Source organism: Vespa crabro, chromosome 6, assembly GCF_910589235.1.
Source record: "Vespa crabro chromosome 6, iyVesCrab1.2, whole genome shotgun sequence".
NCBI lineage: Eukaryota > Metazoa > Arthropoda > Insecta > Hymenoptera > Vespidae > Vespa > Vespa crabro.
The window spans coordinates 7,637,351-7,655,004 of record NC_060960.1 but is presented as its reverse complement, the minus strand read 5'-3'; the positions used below and the strand labels follow the sequence as shown (position 1 = coordinate 7,655,004).

Below are 17,654 nucleotides of genomic sequence, written 5' to 3'. Positions count from 1 at the left end.
ACTGCATACGTGTCCGCAGATAGAGGACACGGGAGGACAAACAGCGTAAACTGGCTCCTCTTTGGGATACGACGAGCTAGCAAGAGCGAGTCATCATTAATATTATAGCTCAGGGGCGCTCATCTCTAGCTTCGTTCTCTCCTTCCTATTCGATACGAGATTCATTTTGAGATTTAATATCACCATATTATGTTTGCATCTTTACTTTTATAATCGTATTTACCTATCTACAATTATATTTCTTTTTATTATCCGTAAACATTTATTTCGATAGTAGATTCTAGTATAATTGATTCACTAATAAAAATAATAAATATAATTAATTAATCCTTTTATTAAGTAAAATTTTACAAGATATTATAATACTTTTCGAGCACCTAACTATTTTCCATAGATATTTGATTAAATCTTATCTTTCATTTTATTGGCTATTATATCTTCTGGATGTTCACAGTGCTTGTCCCTAATATAATAAACGTTGTTTCCTTCTCTCGAATCTGGACCTACGGCACGGACATTATTTCGATTCTTCGTTCACCTTCATCCACGAACGAGATTCATTATTTATCTCCGATGCATCCAGAGGTCGAAAATTGATGAACGTTAAGGTGGTCCTCGAAAAAGAAGAAGAAAAAAAGAATGAAAAAAGAAAAAGAAAAAAAAGAAAAGAAAAGAAAAGAAAAGAAAAGAAAAAGAAATAGAAAAGAGTGTTATCTAGTTTTACGGGTTATGACAAAGGAAACGGCCTACTTTCCTTGAATGAGAAAGAGAAAGAAAAAAAAGTATTGGGTCTAGCGGTGGAGGAGGTGTAAAACTCAGCTGATCGCGTCCGGTTTGCGGTCGAACTCCTTCTTACATCGTACTAATTATATCGATAATGATTTATAACTACTACATATTTCTTATATCTCTTTATTGGTTTTTTTTTCTTGCTTTCCTTTTTTCCTTTCTTTTCATTTCATTTCATTTCTTTTTTTTTCTCTCTTTCTTTCTTTCTCTCTCTCTCTCTCTCTCTTTATCTTTACACCCAACTACCCTTTCTTCGTCTCTTTCTTTCCTTCCGATTCTAACGCGTGGCTATCCGATTAGTTTTCGTAAATTACATCGTTCTATATTCACGCGCTATACCAATGATTGATGAATCCGGCCGATTAACATTCCAGCTTGACACGCGGCTCTCATTAGTCCCTGACTTTATACCGCATCTTAAGAATACGAATCTTTAACTGTTTTATTAATAGCACATGCATAAACTTTCCCTATCGAGAAGGGGAGAGAGAGAGAGAGAGGGGAATGGTATTAGATAAGTATTATTTGTAATAATGTTTAATCATTTACTCGTTAGTACTGATTGTTAAAGACGTTGAGAACGATAAGCCGATATACGGTGTGTTTGATTTTAATCGACAGATACAATCGAAATCTTGTGACTGTGACGTTCAATCAAATTTTAAGTATTTATACCAAGGATGTTGTATTATTTAAATGTATATATGTACATATACACACACACACACACACACACATATATATATATATAATATATATGTATATGTATTTTAAATTAATGGACGATTTTTTCGAGAAGAAGTGCCAACTTGAGGGAAAGAATATAAAAATCTAATAGCAATAGATTTTATATGAAAAAAAGAAATAATTAAATAAATATATAAAAAGGAAAGAAAAGAAAAGAAAAGAAAAATTTCCACGTTCTTATAGGTTTTTTCCTCTTATATTGTCAAGAAAAGGCAGGGAATTCGATTATCGAAGGTAAAACGACGCGATTAGGCGTCGTCACGCAAGAAAGGTGCCGCCACATAAAGAGAGATAAATTCGATCTCATTTATATCTGAAATGTATGGAAAAGAATGTCGCGGAGAGACGTATACGAAGTAGAAAGTTAAGAGGAAGGGTCGTTTTGGCCGATCAAGCCGTAGTTAAGCGTCGTCACGTCAAGAAGCTGACGAAAACGAAGGGAGTAGCGTGATAGGATGAGAAGGAAGGGATAGAGAGATGGAGTCTGGTAAAACGAGCTTCGTTGAACGAGCCCTTTAACATAAACAGTACATCCAGCGGCGAATTCGCGCCTCCACGTGACTGATGGCACCTCCTCGATCACCTGACGAACTCGGTGACTTTGGTATAACTATATATGTATATATATATATACATACGTATATATTTGGTATAACTATGTGTATATATATATATGTATATGTTACCACGTATAGAAGTATAGGCTATGCAAAGGCACGTCCAATACAAATCATGCTAATTCCGTATATGCCGCTCGTCTCGAAAAGAATATTCTCTGGTGTCAGCGGTCTCTCTTATTCAGGGACGTCCACCTCCGTCGACAATGACTGACTCTGTCAGTGAGTCGTCAAAGAGCTCTCCCCTTCCACTCGACAAAAAGAAACAAACGAACTTCGTTAATTTATTTTTCTACCGAGTTTTATTATCCCTTAGGAAACCCTTATTAATGTTTCTGAATTTGACTCGTTAGTTAGATTGTAAAGAAGGAAGATATTCGTAATTGAGATATTTTTCTTCGACAAATTATTTTTATAAACAAATAAATTCCATTAGAGAAAACTTCTCTCTCTCCCTCTCTCTATCTATCTATCTATCTATGTATCTATTTATCTCTCTCTCTCTCTCTCTCTCTCTCTACGATACACTAAGAGAATATTTAAATGTTTATTGTTTATAATTATATAGTATAAGATTACTCTTACAAAGAGCTACTCAAAGTTCTATATATTATGACTACAAATTTTTTGATTCTTTCCTATTCCGATCTCAATATCTTCCATGTTTTTCGTTTTCATTTAAATAAAAAGACGACGAGAAATATATTGCGAGACTGTGAGATACTCTTTTACCCTACGCCTTCGAATCTGATTATCAATGGAGACGATACGACGAAGGCTAACCCTTTCACCGCGGGACTCCAGAGAGGCTACGACATAAAAGGATTCTAAAAATATATCGGTAGGCTTCTCGGCACTGGGTCTATGCAAAAATGGATTTCCGTTCTCCCAACGTCAGTTAGGATTATAAAATCATTGAAAAATTAATATCTCAAGTTGAAATACTTATTATTAATTTCTTATCTTCTATGACGATCGAAGAACAAACAAAATTATAAATAATTAAATATCACAAAATATTTCATAATTAAATAAATATAAAAGAAAATGAAAATAATTAACGAAGATTAGACAACAACGAATAATAATAGTTTCGAACTTCGTGCCACTTAACAAAGGCTGAAGAAGATCAGCAACGATCGCTGAAGATCGACGTACCTAACGAAGGCACAATAAATGAACCTGTATGGCACACTATAACTTTGACGATATTCTATCCACGAGTTCTCAATCCATCACACCACAAAGTTTGATCCAGTTTCCCGAACACTTCTCTCCTCGAAGTCTTTCTAACAAGGGGCATATATCTAAGAAAAAGAAAAAAAAAAAAAAAGGAAGAGAGAAAAAAGCAAAAAAAAAGAAAAGAAAAGAGGAAAAAACAAAGAAAAAGAAAAAGGGGACAAGAAGAGAGACGGCAAAAATCGATAACTGGCGTACCACCATTGAAAGAATCCAAAATACTTTTTTTTCCTTATACCTATCCACTTATGAATATAAAACTTTTTCAAGAGTTGACACGATCGATCGAATTCTCATCCTCGAGGTGATCGCAAGAGTAGCTTAGAAAAGTCTTAGAAAAGGCCTTCGTATCGTCGTAAGAAAATAAAGAAAGAGAAATAGAAAGAGAAATAAGAAGAAATCATTCCCCACGGTTTCCTCGTGAAGTAAAACGTGCGAACGGTTTCCCCTCTCTTTACTCTCCTCTCCATTCCGCTATACCCCACCACTTGGAACATACTCCTGTTACCCCTCTTACTCGCTCTATCGTTATCTCTCTCTCTCTCTCTCTCTCTCTCTCTCTCTCTCTCTCTCTGTCTCTCTCTCTTTCTCTCTCTTTTACCAAGCTCGTGTCACGCAAATCATTAATCTTCCTATGTTTTCTCGCGCACTCGGATGTGGATTTAGACTGGAGACTCTCTGCCGAGCGAGGATCTCTGAACGCGCGTAAACGTGTCCGAGCGTATCCGTTTGCTCGGCCAACAGCATCAGCATCAGCAACAGCATCAGCAGCAGCAGCAGCATTATCATCATCATCCTCCTCATCGTCGTCGTCGTCTTCGTCGTCGTCGTTGCCGTCGTCGTCGTTATCGTTATTTTGTCTTTGTTGTCGTCGTTGATTCGGTGAGGGTGAGGCCTCTCGGCATCCAGAATGGCGAGTTCGCCGACGTGGACGTCCGGTGAAACGTCATGAGAGATTAGATCCACCGAACGATACTTATTTCATCTCTTCGAGAAAAGAAGATGAAAGAAGATTCACGAGATGAGAGAACTCACGATATACGTTCGTTTCGCAATAAAATGCTTGCTAGCTCGGTTGCTCGTTAACTTCATTGCCGTTTGCTTATTTAACTTCTTATAACCGATTATTTCAACTGACAGCGTGTACGTATGTACTATCTATATACTTACCTATATACCTATATAAAGTACTTTTGCTTACTATATATTTATTCTCATCGAGATTATGCGAGTCCTTCGGTACTCGATTTGTAAATAAGACGATTGACTTTGGATCGTGTCTATCGATCGATTCTATCAATATCACCTTGTTAATTCCTTTTTTTTTCAATTATCTCAAAGCTTGTAATATAATTTTTCAGTTTGAAATTTATTATTACTCAACCAAAGTATTTTCAATTATTCGACTTAAAAGTAAATGTTATACTTTGAAACCGTTAAAAGAATCGCGTAAAACAATTCGTTCTTGATTTAACGTTTTATCTTTATCGGTCTTCCTGCTTGCTTATGTATCTTGAATTATTAACTCGTTTGGAAAAACGTATACCTACAAGCTAATGAATTCCTCTCTTGGTTCAGTATCGACTGAAAACTTCCTAGAATTTTGAAACAGGAACTTCATAAATATTCATTTTCATGAATGTGTCGAAGGAAATTATACGAACGAGAATGATAAGTTTCATATACATAGATGCTCTAAGTAAATATACATATACATATATGCATACGTTTAGTAGTTATTTATTCGCAAGTACGCATAAGAATAAAAAAAAAAAAAAAATAAAAAAAAATAAAAAAAATAAAATAAAATAAAAGAAAAAAATCGTTTTATTTTTATTTAACTTTCGTCCTGTTTATAAATGAACGCACTCGTGCCGATGATTATTTTTTTTCGCGGATCATTGTGAAATCGTTTCTCTCTCTCTCTCTCTCTCTCTCTCTCGTTCGTTCTTTCTTTCTTTCTTTCTTCTTTCTTTTTTACTTTTTTTCTTTATTATTCTTTTTCCTTCTTTCTTTCTTTCTTTCTCTCTTTCTTTCTTCTTTTTTTTTTCTTTTTGTTCGATAGATTATGCGCCGCGTGAAAAGTGGGCAGTCCACTCATACGGTAATTATGCCTGTGTATGCACTTCATTAGCACTTAGGTAGGTACTAGGCGTTGCATAACCACCGCATGTCACTTTAATATGAGTACGATCAAAGATTAATGGACGTACCTTCACCGTTACAGAAGGATTCAAGAATTCACGTGCCTGTATCTAGAAAACGAAGATATACATACGTAACGGAAGAGGAAGAAGAAGAAGAAGAAGAAGATGATGATGATGAAGGGAAAGATGAAGCCGTGGATGCTTAGATCCTGTACCTTTCGTATCATTGACGTAAAATTTCTTAATTATACCCATCTATCGTAATATCCTGTCTGAATATTCTCCCTCCCCCTTCTCTCTCCCTCTCTCTCTCTCTCTCTCTCTCTCTCTCTCTCTCTAACTTTAAAGTTATAATAAATTATATATATATATATATATATATATATATATATATATATAAACTTTTTCCGCATTTATCTTTCATCGATTGATACAAAACAAATTTAAAGGAAGAAAATTGTATAAACGTTTGTTATAAAGATTTTACAAAATATTTTGATATTGTTAGATTTGAGTAAATATCGTTTGATCGAACGTGCATTAAAATTTTTGATATTAAAAATATTCTATAAGTTTTATATAATTAATTTACATAGAGCGATATAAATGTTCTCTCGTTTTAACCCTTATGAAAGTATCTTAAAGGTATTAATTTGATTTTGAATCGTCCTGTAGAAATTGCGATAGGAATGTGCGAGCTAATGCCATGCATCTAAGCGTGGATGTGCAACGGGTCGCTAGTCATAACACAGTTCACCATCGACAGGATCCTGAGATGGGTGCACCAAGACCACGAAATTAATGACGATAATTCATTCCTATACCTTCGGGACATTTCTCCTAACTATTGGAAGCTTTCACATACTGAAAATACTTCGAAACGAATGCAAATGATTCATGAAACAAGTCATTTTACAAGGATCTTAGATCTGTTGAGATACGAACGTAACTTATTCTATATGTAAATTCTTATTGCTCGACTATTTCTAGTTGTCAATATACTCGTGAGAAATGTTATCCTTTTTCTTTTTCTCTTTCTTTTAATATTTCTTTTTTCCTTTCTGCGCGCGATGTACTTTTCATTTTTTTTTTGTTTTCTCTCATTATACATCTTTTTCTAATTATTTCCTAACTCATGTTAGTACACCACGCATATCTAAGTTTTTAATCGATCTTATCTTAGTACAAGTTAATAAATGCAACTTCGTATTAGCTAGTCGGTAAATGAGAATAGCTCTTTGTAGATAATATCGTTGCGATTATCTTTGTCTTTATAGGCTCTCCTAATAAACCTTCCATATATGTAATCGACGTATATAAATCGTAGCTTTAGTATATTAACATTGAAAATGATGTACGCTCGTTAAATTCATAAATACAATTTTTTTTTTTTGGAATAGTTAAGTCGCAATATTTTATCATAATAATGTCATTGTTGATTAAAACCGAATAACATCGAATCATTAGTCAAGAAAATTAATATGTACATATATATACATATAATATATATATATATATATATATATATATATATATATATATATAAAACAACAACAAAAAGAAAAGGAAGTTTTTTTTTTAAATTTCGTTGAATAGAGACCACTGTAGCACTGTATGCACCACACAAACCTCTCTAGAACCGAATTTGTCGCCTCTTATCAAACAAATTCGGATCTACAGGGTAGATGTAGAGCATTAACTGGGCCTTTGTTATAAACGGCACAAATCGTTTGTTACATTTAACAAAAACAGAATAAATATTTCTATCATCGTCTTTTCGCTTCGCAGGTTATTTCCAATTTATAATTTATGACATATATGTATAATATTATGCGTATACGTCTACGTGCCGGTTTTTGACTTCTGTGTTGGCCCAGTGTTCGATCAGGAATCATCGTCCATTAACCTAAAAATGCATTAAATTAATACAATATAAAAATTGGCTCGTAACGTTTGCGTAGCGTAAAAAAATGTAAAATATATTTCGAGATTATCTTCGAATTGTGACTCACGACGATACCCCTCCTTCCGTCTCTTTATTGTTCACCCTCACCACCAAATGTTTATAAATTAATCTCAAGAATTTTCTTTAAGATATCTCGACTTTTATGATAAAATTAATATCGTACGATTGAAATGTTAGTTTTGTTAACTACGATATCCTAATAAAAACTTACGATTATAAAGAAAATTGTAATATTTCTGCTGAGGTAATTATTTCTTATTGCATCGATCACAGTGGCATTACACATACTATCTATCTCGATATCGATTCTCGGCCAAAGATGTTATTGGCAGCAACTGAAATTGGCGATCTCACTAGCCCAGATCTTCTCTTCGTAGTGCCAAGTCATTCGAAAACAGACTCTGACTTCGTCGAGTCATCCTGCCATGATGCAGGGAGGGAGTTCGCTGTTATTAAACTCGCTCCTGAAATCAGATTCTAAAATCTTCGAGAATATCTTTGTTGTTAATATAGAATGGAAATGTATTGTATTATATTGCGATAACTTAATTGTCTTACAATGACCGCTTTAATCGGTCATTTTACGCTTATGCATATTTACCTCTTATTCTTAATTCTTTTAAATGATATTTAAATGTCATTGATAAGAAACGAAATACTAATTAGTAAGAAAATGACAATAAGTGAATCAATATCTTCGTAAAAAAATATGCATTTCGTTTTTGCAATTGTAAGATATAGTGTTATCATTTTTTTACAATAATTTCGAATCTACTTTGCTTTCGTTATGTCCTTTAATTTATTCGTGTTATTCGATTCGTGTCATTTTCATTAACTACATTGATACATATCAAAATTCTATGAGATTTTGTATCAATATTATCCCCTTGTGTAAGCGGATTAGATAAAAATTGTATACTTTCGATAAATTTTTTTTTTTCCATCGACTTAATAAACGCATTTATTCATTCCTTTTTTTTTCTCTTTTGTATTTAAATCCCTTTCAAACATATTTCTTTCGTAAGGAAGACCATAATCTGGATCTGAAAAATAAAAATGATTAATATCGTAATTGTAACATATATTTCCTTCTTATATAAGATTCATAAAGAAACGATCGACGATCAAATAGTAGAACGTCTTAAAAGTAGTTCAAGTTTAATAAAGAAAGACCTAAATTCCATAGATAACAATTATGTTCTTTTTAGAAAATAAACTATTTATGAGCGAAAGAAATTCACCGATTATAGCCGACCTACCTCAATGAATAGAACATAATGGGAGGCTACAATATTAGGCCTGTTTTATTTGATGCTTAAGATTCACCGTTAAAGATAAACCCTGTTATGTCACTTGGCACACTTTCGTGATTGTTATATCGTAGCGGAGTATCTTAGTGACAATAATCACATCACGCCTTGCACTACCAATGATGATTGATGCTCGGCCCTGAGATCGAAACCACCTGAGCGTTAACGGCCCAAGGATGACACAGCTGATCGTAGCAAGGTCGGCTTCTCCATCATGTTCTTTCCTTTTCTCTTTCTTGAACGGCTCGTTTTATATACCGTGCCGTAACGCACCTTGCACTTCCAGGTCACTTGGTCATATCTTGTCTTCCGTTCGTTCACCTGAAATTAATACTGAAGTCAGTATCATACAGCAACAGATATGTACATATATATCAATATCGTAAATAAAACTTCTTGTCAATACGATCATTCAGGAAAAAAAAAAGTCAAAGAAAAAATCATCCTATTGATATATACATACGTATGAAAAATCTCTCTGGGAAATCGATTATTAATCATAAATAATAATAATAATAATAATAATAATAATAATAATAATAATAATAATAATAATAATAATAACAATAATAATAATCACTATGTGCAAGTCATTGAAATGTCTAATCGGAAGAGTAACTTAATTGGTTGATATAATCCTCGAACAAGAGAATATACAATGGAGTATTATTTTCAAGTATATTGACACAGTTCTCTTGTCACAATATTATATTTTGTCGCATTTACTTTAAGCACAATTGTCAACTTCAACAGATTATCCATCTTATAATAGCAATCTACCTTCTAACCCAAGTTAATCCTTTTTAAAACACCCTCGAGTATTTATTGGGATTAAAGCAAATTAAGGTCCTTCAGGTCTGGACTAAGTCTTCGTCTAAACAGTAAAACGGTCAATATTACATTCCTAAACACACAAACTCGTCAAAACAAACAGTCGAAGTATAGTCAAACTGATCATACTTGGTTTACTGAAAAACTTCTTATCCCTTTATCGTTTGTACAATATCGTTAAAACGCAAACACATAAAAACAATTAGTTCTTATCGATAAATTAAAATATTAACTTTGAAATTCCCGCGTTACTACGTGATTCGTCGATACTACCGACATCTGATTGAGTTCACTTCGGGATTTTAACGAATTTCATCTTAAAATCCAATCAATTTCTCGATGTTTTTTCAAAACAATTATGATCATTATCAATGAATGTTGTTCCCTAATAATTGGGAAGTACTTTTAAATAAACTTTATATTAACCCTCGTATCGATTGAAAAATAATATAGTTGGTTATACTAACTTAATAAAGCAGGTGAATCACAATTTCTTCCCTAGGGAGAAGTCTACAGGAACCAATGAGCGAGGGTCCTCGTTAAAGCGACGCCGACGGTGGGACGGCAGTCGGAGTTTTGCAGGTCAAGGGCCTTCCTCCTATCGACCCGGCAACGGCTATCCGCCCCCACGACGCCATTATTTGATGGCTGCGTCTGTATATCTGTGCGTATACTTCTCTCTCTCTCTCTCTCTCTGTCTCTCTCCCACTCTCTTTTATACACATACACACACAAAGATACTCTCTTAATGTCAGCTACTATATCCACCACTATCGTTCTCCTCGTCTTCTCTTCGTCCCCCTGAGCACATAATTTTGCGTATTAGGATCGTTTCACGGCTCACGTTCAAACTTTTCTACTACTCGAGCATGAAACTGGAAGCCAGAGCTTATACAGAGAGTTTGGAAAAGCGAGCAGGAATTACACCCAGGAGATAGATTATATTCAAGAATGTATAGTATTAATTATCTCTGAGAATATATCGACTACTACTTATTAATTATACTGCTTATTAGTTGTTATATAATTCAAACGCTCCTCCTTCTTAGAAAATTTCTTATCATCTTATAAATCTTAAGAGAAGACAATTCCTTTTTTTCTTTTTGTTCCTTTTTCTTTTTATGAAATTAATAATCATTAGAAAAATAGATATATTAGGAGAAAAATAACATTAAAATGAAGTGATCGAATTATGAAGAAGTAGTTAGCTTTTCTTTATCTGTAGAATATATTGTAGAATCAAGAATATCAAATAATAATCATTTCTACGAAGAATATTAAACTATCTCGTGCATTACGAAGCAAGAACGTGAGATCGTCGACTTTCTGTACTGTACGTATAACGGATAAAATGCATCCCGCAACATGACTTACGTACTTCTTGAATGAACGTTCGATGAATGTATGGAAGGTAAAAAGATGCGTTCTACATCGATGGTATCCTGCTTCGATCGAGTCACTGAATCCATTCTCGTCGTTCCTGTTTCGTAAAGAAAAAGTTCTTACATTAATTTTACATGAACAATTTCTATTATAAATAATTATCAAATGACTTTCAAGAATAAAAGAGATAAATGTATATATATACATCCGGTGTTCGAAATAATACAGCATAATAAATAATTTATTGAATATTAAAAAGATTGTTAATATAATCGTGACAAAATTGACAAATTTTAGATCCCTTCGCGTGCTCGTTTAAAGAAAAATAAAAATTTTATCTAAAAATATAATTTACATCGATTTCCGTCGAAGGTCGCCGGGTCACTCTCTCTGCTACAAAGAGAAACGACACTCGTTCTAAAGTCTCGTTTCATGGCCGGAGGGGCAGCGAGCCGACGAGTAAACCAATAAACGAGGCTACCATCTGCTTGCCAGCCGGTATCTTTCTTCGTCCCTCTCTTTTCATCGTGTATCCGTCCGTCTCTCGTTCGTACATTGCTTTTCGTTCCTTTGCTTCTCTGTCCATTTTCTTCTCCCTATCTCTTCTCTTCTCTCTCTCTCTCTCTCTCTCTCTCTCTCTCTCTCTCTCTCTCTCTTTGAGTGTGTGTGTCTCTCTTACTCTCCTTCACAAATCGGGGGACCATTTTATTCGCTTCTAAAATGAAATCCAAACGAGAGCTAAGCATCCACGCGTAACTCGTTCACACATACACACACACACACATACATATATATATATGTATATATCATATCAATTCTGTTTTAATCAATTATAATTATTTAATTAAACCCAATGAATAAATAGGAAAAGATTATGCGAAATAAACAATGATTTTTATTTTTCCTATTAAACGTGACTTATCTTTATGTAATATTAATTAATTTTACTAGTAGGAAAGAAAAGAGAAAATTTGAAAGAAAGAGGAAATTTCCTCGCAATAGATCGAAAGAATTTGAAAATATCACACAGGTCGATCAGTAAAACCAAGGTCTCGAACGAAGGAACGAACGCCATTACCTGGGACTTCTACGGGCTTACCTGACCGAATCCCCGAAAAAGAATGGAAACAAAAAAGAAAAAAAAATAAGAAAAGAAAAGAAAGTTGGAGGTATAGTATCAGGTCAGTTTTCGTGATTTATAACCATTATAAAATGGCGATGGGGGGAATGATTTCTTTTCTTTTTTTTTTTCTTTTTTTTTTGCTGACTCTAACCCAACATCAATTTACGCGTTTTATTTTTGTTTAAATCAATTTCGACTTTGTCATTCATATTAAACTTACTAAACTTATGTAACAATGAATGAAATTAATTAATTCATTGTCATTGTTCGAAGAGTAATTATATGTAATGTATTAATCGTCGCATTTTATATATTTACATTATATGTAAAATGTTAATTAATAGATTCTACTACAGTGCGATAATTGTACTGTTATCGTTTCTTGTATAATATTTGTAATTTACATTTAATAGAACGCTATAAATTAATTTGTTATCGTTCCAATAAGTTATTGTTCTTTTGTTGAATTAATTTCTTTCAAAGTCGATAATAAAATCTGTGGATATTCACAAGCATATTTGAAAAGGGAGTTAAAACGATTGTGGGAATCGGTCTGTATCAACTAAGCGGAGCATAAGAGATTAACAAGGGCTCATCACCGACTCTCCTCCCATTTACGTGAGGCATCAAATGACGTCACATCTCGCGGAAACGCGTTAGTTTATGATAGTTGGTGTATTAATTCGACGCTATACAACCTCGCGAAATTACATCGCGAGTTCTGCGTGAATAGAGGAGAAAAGAGATAAATTTCGCGACGGAAAACGCCCGTTATTTCGTTTCAAATGAAAGAATGATATTCATGTAATGGCATTCCGGGTTCGTGCGATTCTTTATGAAATTTATTCGTTCTCGTAATTCTCCGCAACAGTTCTATAATTTTAATGAATATTTATCTTAGTCTATTTTGTTAAATGAAAAACGATAAAATGTATCATTTTATAAAATCAGAAATAAACGGCAATGCTTGTTAAATATTTATCGATATTCCCAACTGTTGTGATTTATTCACAAAATGAAACCTTTGAATTATGAAATTCATACATAAGGTGACTCATTAGTTTTAGATATAACAAAAGTATTCGAAGAAAATACGAATATAAATTTTTCCTTATATTTAACATACTATTATATAATGTTGGAATTAATGAACCTATTTTAGATAATTGTATACATGAAAGTATAAACGATCAATTTAATTGAATGATAAATATCTGATTATTTTTTTGTTAATCTAATAAAACGAACTAATTCGAACTTCAATAAAAATATGTAAAACGTTCGAGCGTGTAAATGACGATCGGGTTGTTAATTCTTACAGGAACTACGGTAGCTTTACTTCTTAACTATCAGGCAACACGGGCACAACATCGATCATCCAATGCTTTGTCGCGTCATGCTACATCTTGTCCATTCACCTATCGATTCATAATATGGCTCCTGTCAGTGCGTATTAACTAATAACTCGCTTGAAAAATAAAAGGACTATAAGAACTCACGATTTAGCTTTTCTATCTTCTATCATTGAATTCTATCATTCTCCTTTCTGTCATTTTTTTTTTTTTTATATATATATATAATTAGAATCATGTTAAAGATTAAATATAAGTAATAATAGTTTTAAAAGGCAATAATATGTCGAATAATTTGTTAATATGGAAACGTAGTAATATAAATTAATAATAAAAGAAATATTATTTGCGTTTGTTGATTAGAATATTTTTATCAAAGTTTTTTATTTTTAATCTTCGCGAAAAAATCAGAACAAATGATTTTAGGATTACGAAAATAATAATATATGTTTCGTATATTATGTATAAAATAATTAGATTAGATTGGACAAATTTTTATCGAAAATTGAATCTTTAGAGAAATCGATTTAGAATAATAATTATCGTTTGACGTCACATCACAATGAAATTTTATGACTAGTTTTTTTTTTTTTTAAGAAAGAGCTACGACTTTTTTCGGTCGTTTAAACAGCGAATTTAGGGATCGGAAAGTTAGATGTGGAACGTGGGCTGAGTAAGTCCTTGATTAAAGTCGTAGCCGGTTTCCCTCCTGTAAACGGCTACGACTAAGAACATCGTCTTTCTGAAAATCATTACCGAACTTCTGATTAAGAATTCTCAAGAAAGACAGTTCAAAACGATAACTAAGATCATTTGATTAAACGAATAAAGTGATTATATATTATCATTGAATAAAAAATAATAAGAATAATAACGATAAAGATAAGTATAGTAATTTAGCATAACACAATTTATCTAAAACGGAATTTTAACTTGTGTACTATTATAATTTTGATAAGACAAAATTAGAAGGATAAAAAAAATTGAAGTAACATTTAATTGATCATTACGACTATTAGATTACGAAATAGAATAGAAAATGTTAAGAAATGAAGATAATTTAATTCAATGGAATGCTTTATCATCTTTTTTTTATCTAGACATAGGAATACATTTAGATTGTGACATAAACTGACTTAGTTTGCCTAAAAATAAAGTTAATTATTCTTATTTCAATTTTTATTAACGTATTCTATGCATACATACAAATTATCTCAATGACTATATTATCCTAATTAAATATCTCGATAAAAACTAATATTTCTTATTGCATATCATTTCTTAGAAAAGAAGTTCAAAGAACGTCATTTTGAATTTAAATCTCTTACCGGTTAATTCCATTTCCTTCTTATAATAAGTTACCAAATAGAAAAAAAAAAAAAAAAAAAGTAAGGAAAGAAAAAAGGCATACACTTTGAAAACACTAACGAAAAAAAAACGACGTCGTCATGACGTTCAAGGAAAGCATGATATAAACATGGAAGATCACGCACGAGGATAAAAATCTTGAAAAAAAAAAATAAATACAATCAAGGAAGAAAAGGAACGCTTTGAAATTTGTTTAGTTGGATCAGGATTAAATTGTTTTTCTATTAGGGGAAAAACAAAAAGAAAAAAAAAAAAAAAAAAAAAAAAAAAAAAAAACAAAAAAAAAAAACATAGAAGAAAGAAAACAGAGAAAATGGGGAAAGAGGAAAAAAAAATAAAAAGGTATGACGACGAAATCGTGATAAAATTGACAATCGTCGAAATAGAAATTCGGAGTATATTTACGGGCGTTACGAAATGGCACCTAGTCGCGAGCGAGGTAGAAGAACACTGTGCAAATCGATCGGCGTCGGAGTACCCGCCAGATTACTCGAGTATTCGTACGAGTACCAAAATTCACCGATAATGGAGCCACCATCGGCAACGTGGCCGCCGATATGCTTTCTTATATTCCAACTACAAATGAGAAAACGCGCGCTGAGCCGGCTTTAACGATCCACCATGCTCTGTGTGACCCTATCTACTCTTGGTTTCTTTCTACTTGGGTTCTTTTAAGAATGCGTGTGTATGCGTACATGAACAAGAACGCAGTTATATTTCTTGGTTGACTGGAGCGAGAATGTCGCGTGCGCGCGCGCGCGCGCGAGCACACACACACACACACACACACACATACATACACGTGTATCAATACATATCATCGAATTTTCATGATAAAAAGTCGCGAGAAAATATGTCGTCGAAATTTTCAATCTCCATCCTAATCTTATTCTTACGAATCAATTTTCTTTTCTGTAACGTATCGAATCATATTAATCGTATGAATAACTTTGCCATTGAATATTATAAATAGGATGTTTGATTTTTATTTTGAGATATAACTCGGAATTTTTTATCTCATTAAAATAATGCAAATTTTAGTACGAAATTATGATAATTATTATAGATTAAGTTATATTGATAAGACAACGGTGAAACGAAATGTGTCAATGATTATAGTTAAAGAAAAAGAAACATTGATATAATCTAATGAAAATGAACAGAATATATATAAAATTCTTACCTTTTATATTCCTGTATCTCGGAAATTTAGATGAGTATCGAGTTGAACATTAAACGCCATATCTTTGATCTTTCGGAATTCTTCCCATCGAACTGTGCCTTTCTCTCGTCATCTTTGAAATCAGATTCGAATGGACGTAGAATTTCATATGACTTTTTTGTGTGACTGCTGAATTTCCTCGTGGAGTTTTATTGACGTAACGTAGGAACACTGAAAGCGTCAACTGTAACGAGTCGTTGAGTCTGCGTCGAAAGAAGATGTAAATTGCGCACGGAAAACGGCGCTGGGCGTCGCCATCGTTGGGGATGAAAGCACCCGAGTGGCTTCGAGGGATGCTGCACGTTACTGATAGTGGGGATGAAAGGAGGGAACTTATAGCTTTGAAAGTAAACCCTACTAGCTTTCTGTTGACCTGATCCCTTCTAGGACGAAACGTGAACTGACTTTATCCGCAGCGTTCTCTTCACTATATATATATATATATGTATATATATATATATATATATATATATATATATATATATATATATATATATATTATCTGATATCTGTAGTGTATGCTTTTAAGAACTCGAATATTTATCATTGAATGTTCCTTCTGTTAACTCGTTATTGTTCATAAGATCAATCATTGTTTGATGTTTAACACATGTCGTAATTAATTCTCATTACTTTTTTTTCTTAATTACAAAGAAATAAAAAATATTAGATATTTTGCAACGTGTATTTATTTAAAATTTTTTTTTTTTTTTATTACTTTTATCTTTCTATAATTGCAATATCTATATTGATTTATTTTTTCATTATGAGAAATTAAATTTTATGTATAATATAAAATATTAGATAGTATCCTTATAGTTTGGTATTGTGTGTCGATAATATACCAGATGTAGGTACAAGCATTAAAGTAGAAAAATTGAAACTAAAAGCTATTTGTAGGTGGTTACCGACTGCCGGTAAATGAAATCAACAGATAAAACAATTTTGTATCAGTCGATAAGGCAGATTCTATCGTACAATAACCTTATGTAATTTGACAATACATGGCAATGCAATCGCTTCGTTTCCACTGTTAAAAAATGTCTTTTAAGCTTTTATCTTTAATGCTGTTCATCACTTTTTGTAAAAATGTCTATGACTTAAGGGATAAGTACGGATGAAATATGAACTACAGACACTACACTTTAGAAAACACTGTGCTCACTATAGGTCTATCGTATCGGTCTAACAATTGAGCTCATGTGTATAGAAATATTTCTATGCTTGTAAATTCCATAGAAGAAAGTAATAAATTTATGCAAATTATATTTCTTTGAAGTATTTGTTAATTGCAAAGTTTTTATATCTCTAGTTTTTAATTAAATTTATATATACTATAAACACTTATTTAAACACTCATTAGCTTGATATTATTTGCGATGGAATATATAACACATAAAATATGATATACAGATTTCTCTTCGCGTGAAGGTTGTTGCATTTGATGACTTATGGACTGACGATGATTCTAATCTACATTTCCAATTTTCCAATCGAAAATTACGAATAATAAAACAAAGTCCATGATAGAACTTTTAATCGTGCCTGGGATATTCACGT

The 17,654-nt window shown here is 32.6% G+C and overlaps 1 long non-coding RNA gene across 2 annotated transcripts; it reads right to left on the bottom strand.

Moving 5' to 3' along the window:
* Positions 1–7,161: 7,161 nt before the first annotated feature.
* LOC124424698 lies at positions 7,162–15,305 on the bottom strand. Of its 2 annotated transcripts, XR_006942363.1 has the most exons (7): positions 15,278–15,305; positions 11,385–11,744; positions 11,025–11,126; positions 10,114–10,447; positions 8,765–9,136; positions 7,717–8,548; positions 7,162–7,445 (listed from the first exon to the last, which is right to left on the bottom strand). It is a non-coding gene; the product is annotated as an uncharacterized LOC124424698 (long non-coding RNA). The 2 variants fall into 2 exon arrangements; XR_006942362.1 differs by lacking the exon at positions 15,278–15,305 and having other exon boundaries at positions 11,385–11,950.
* Between the last annotated feature and the right edge of the window lie 2,349 nt (positions 15,306–17,654).